The following is a 4,605-nucleotide window of genomic DNA, read 5'->3' on the forward strand; positions in this document are numbered from 1 at the left end:
GTGCAAATATTCATACTCTACCTGTTTTATCAGTACTATCTGGAATCCGTTATCGCATACTTCTGTACGTTAGCCTGTAAGAGAAAATGCAATATGACGCGCAAAATTCGTTGTTATTGTTTCTCACGTTGCTTTTATCTTTTGTGATGCCTTTGTCTTTGGCGAAAGAATGTTTGTCTTCTTTTACGTAACCTTTGTTTTTAAAATGATGTACTGTAACGATCGGGGTCAGATGTTAGAACACGGAATGATATATATACTCTGTAACAATCATGAAACAGAGAAAATAAACATCCGAAATGGCTTGTGCTGTATGAGATAAAAATGTTATTGTCATGCACACATACATGTCAATGAAACTACGTACAAACGGTTGGCGTCATAGGGAAACGAAGTGTAGTATAACGGTATGGTGTTGTCTTCATGAGGAGTACAAAGTCAAACAATTACACAGTGAACGGTTTTGTATTGGTGATGTGATGAAGACCTGTCGAAGCTTTCGTTCTGAGTGTGTCAGGATGTCCTACGTTCCGAAGTGGGATTCGTCGATTCCGAAATGGTCCGTTATAAGGCAATGCAAATTTGTGACACCTGTTCTTTGCTTTACTAAGACAATGGGCGTGTTTAACCAAAAAATTACTGTCCAACTTGAAATTTTTTAGTGTGACTTACCTTCTGTTGTAAGGTTTTCCTCTTCTCAGCTGCCTCTTTTGTATTAACTGTTGCAGTGTCTGTCAGTTTACGATGACGTAGACGCTGTGACTTGGGGAGAGACACAAGTTCTTTTACTTTGTCTGGCTGATTTTTATCCTTCAAAATTAAATGTGGCGAGAGCAAAGTTGTATCAATAATAGTTGAATTAGTGGTGATCTGAAAAATCTGTCCAATGGAGTGGGTTGTTTGGTTCGTCTGTTGCTGCTTCACGACTGTCTTCCTTGGCTTTGATTGTCTGCGAAACGTCGAAATTTAATCCTTCATCCGCATTGACTGTGGCAAAATACGTGTCAGTTAAAAATGATGTGTACCATTGGTTATTTTTTGTGTATGAAGAAAGCTCTAATCTGTTAATTTCCCATTCGTGTATTGAAATGCTCTGCTGAAAGTGTAATGCACCTTCATAGTCCGAAATGGCATCATGTTCTGTTAAAAAACCCATACGCAGCTTAGCTTCAGTTTTTAAAAAGTTGGACGATCCAAAAATCTGCATAAATTGTGCGGCTGTGAACAGCAAATTTTAAGTGTGTGTGAGTGGTTTTTACATCTATTCTTTTTCCTGAAACTGCTCCTCTAACTTTCGTCTTTTGTAATGGGATTGTAGAGCAAGAATTATTCGCATTGCGTTTATTGCCCGCTGCATCACTAATCGATGTAACTGGAGATCCATAGTCAGTCAGTGTGGTGAAATTATGTAAGTCAGTTGGTATGCTTCTAATCGCATGATGCACATTCTTTTGTGGCTGTTCTTTTCCCTGCAATTACGTGTCTCTTATGTCTTCCGACGTGATGATGTGTTGTCTTACTGTACTGATACCGTAAAAACTGTAAACTGATTAAATCCTGAACTTTACTATTAATCTCTTTAATAAAAGCAAAGTGGTCCCCGTGTGTTAATGGTCTGCAAGTAATGCTGTTCGTGAAATGTTCCCTGTCCGTTGATAATTTTCGTAGCAAACAGATCCTGAAATGGAAACATCTCACCTCGTAATGTAATTGCTTGGAAACACACTGCTTGGCTGCTGTCTGCGCTCCAGTTGCAAATTTCTGACTCCAGTTGCTGAGAGCCCTGTGCAGTGCTCCAGACAGCGAGCAAACTGTTTTATACACACCACTGAGTGAGACACTGCTTTGAATAAAAATGGCTTGGACCGAGGATGTCGTGAAATATGCCTTTAGCAAAATGTTTTTACTTTATCAGATATATTAATACCTGTATGCACTTCATATTACAACATTAACACTGTCAAAGGAAGACACCGATACCAAAATCTTACTCTCACAAACGTCAGTGAAATAATTGACAGACATGAAAAAACCCTCAGAGTGAAAATTAAACATTCTTTAATGAAAAATCTCAATTTCCTTGATATGGCTGCCTAATTCAACAATGAAACTAATGTAACTAGCGCGACTGCAGTGCCACTAAATAAAAAAATGTTACCTTCATTGCTCTTCATATTCTTTTCTGATACCCTTACACCTCATTTCATTCTGAACCGTTAATCGTATCTCTCTCCTCTGTTTCACAGCATTCAAACACAGAGCACTTTACTTAAACGCAGGCGCTCTTAACTTCACGCCTACACTGCCCAGAGTCCCCTGCTCGGCGTCTCAACTCACAACTACCCCCCTGACGCTGGAACTCCAGCGCCCCTCTCTCTCCCCGGCAGCGACGACAAACACGTGGACACCCTCCAGCGACGCAGCTGCTCCTCCCTTCTTCCGCTTGGTAGGTAAACAGACCTGGTTGGACACTGTTTATATGGGACCCTGCTGCCTCAAATGCTGTCTCCTGTTCCTTACCAGCAGGTTAATGAGCGCCACGTCGCTGCCACCATTTATTCTGATATCGACTGCATTTTTTTATTATTATTATTTTTTTTTTTTTTTTTGCCAAGGAAATATGCCCTGCCCTGCTCGAAAGGAGGCTTTTAAATGAAGAGAAATAAGTACTTCCTTCCAGCACTGGGTAAGTAATTACATGTGGTTAACATGTTTTGATATTACTCTCTGCAACGTCAAAGGCTATTGTCTACACCTTCCTATTTGGAATGTGGTAACGGGGGGTATTCTGCTGTTCTTTATCAGCATTTAGCCTACTCTGCCGATGACTGCATTTTATCTGCAAATGGAAGATGCCCTACTCGAACACTCTTTTTGAGAACATCTTTTTTATAACAAATTACATCTGGTTAACGTTTTAAACATCACATTCTGCTGCCTCAGGTGTTTTCTACAGAGCCCCACATGAATTGTAGTAATAGCACTGTTCTTTTCCAGCAGGTTATGAATGTGTTCTGGCTGCCACCATTTCCTCTGTCAACAACTGTGTTTTATTTGCAAAGTGGAGATGCCCTGCCCAAAAGCACGCTATGAAACGTACAGAAATCAGTACCTCCTCCTTTCATTTGGTCAGTGATTACATCTCGTTTAGACTTTCAATACTACGTTCCACATATTGAAAATGTTACAGTTCTCTTGACGATAATGGAAGAGAAAAACGTTGTAATTTTGTGTCGCGTCACCAAGACCTTAGTGAGTGTGTCTGCAGTTTCTCTGCTTCAGTCTGTCATCAACTGAAGGCCGCGGCAGGCGCCTCTTGCCGACACACTGTGGTGACGTCACAACACCACCGCCACACACGCTGGCCCCGCAATCGAGTGAGCCTGGCCTTGTTGCCTCTCACCGGAACAACAAATCAACACTTTGAAGTTTGGAAACAAACAAACTGAAAGGCATTTACTAAAAAATATCTTAATACACAACTAAATTAAATTACTATTTTTTTACAAATAATTTGTATACGTAATTGGCTTTCGTGTGAAATGGTTCAAAGCATTCTGGCATGCACAGCGCAACATCACACACTGGACAACAGTATGTTGTTTCTTTCCTTTCCCACACTCCAGTTGCTTTTTTAGCTTTGCTACCAGACACTTTACACCAGGCTGTTCCAACCGAGCTCCAGGGAGCCGGAGCGCTCCGGAGCGCTCACTGCGGCAGCTCGGAGCCCGCGTGGAGGGGGAAAGCGAACCCACTGCCCCCTGGCCGCATGCAGACGTAATAATCCGTGCTCAATGACAGCTATGACTAGCCGCGGGAACTCTGTACCTCTATTGGAGGATACCTTTCGATTCATTGAGAGGGATGGTCTACCGCTGTGTTTTGTATGTATTTAATTCTGCGAAGAAGTACAATATACAGAATTAAATACAGTCAGGTAGAAGGCGTTGCACGCAGAGAACTGGTAGCCAGGCTTAAGAACGACATACCAGTAGACGTATGTTTAAAAACGGACTCGTAATACGGAGGGTATCAAAACATGCAACGTAGTTCGTGTTCTGTAATGCGTTTATAATTTTCAGGTGAATGAGAGCGGAGAAAACACTACTGAATCTGCAATTCGAGCAAGCTACAGGGTCGCTCACATCACTGCGACGAGTGGCAAACCGTTTTCGGTGGGACCACTCGTAAAATCGTGCAGGGTAGCAGTTGCAGAATGTTTGTTTCCAATGGAGGTGCAGGCAATTGGAGGGGTTTGCCTGTCGAAGCAAACAATATCTCGTCGAATCCTGGACATGGCAGCGGATTTAGAGACACAGCTCAGAAAAAAGGCGGAGAGCTTTGTTGCATTTTCGCTAGCGCTTGACGAAAGCACCGGCATATCGGACTGTGCTCAGCTTGCAGCCTTTGTGCGTGGTGTCGACATAGAGCTGCAAGTAACTGAAGAACTCTTGGATGTGGTAGCACTCGATTACACCGCAACAGGACGTGACATTTTTGAAGCTGTTTGTGAATTAGTGGCAATATGAATTTGCCGTGGGATAAGCTCCATTGTGTAGCGACAGATGGTGCACCACAAATGATCGGGCGTCACCAAGGTTTTGC

This window comes from Schistocerca serialis, chromosome 11 (genome assembly GCF_023864345.2).
Source record: "Schistocerca serialis cubense isolate TAMUIC-IGC-003099 chromosome 11, iqSchSeri2.2, whole genome shotgun sequence".
In the NCBI taxonomy this organism is placed as follows: domain Eukaryota; kingdom Metazoa; phylum Arthropoda; class Insecta; order Orthoptera; family Acrididae; genus Schistocerca; species Schistocerca serialis.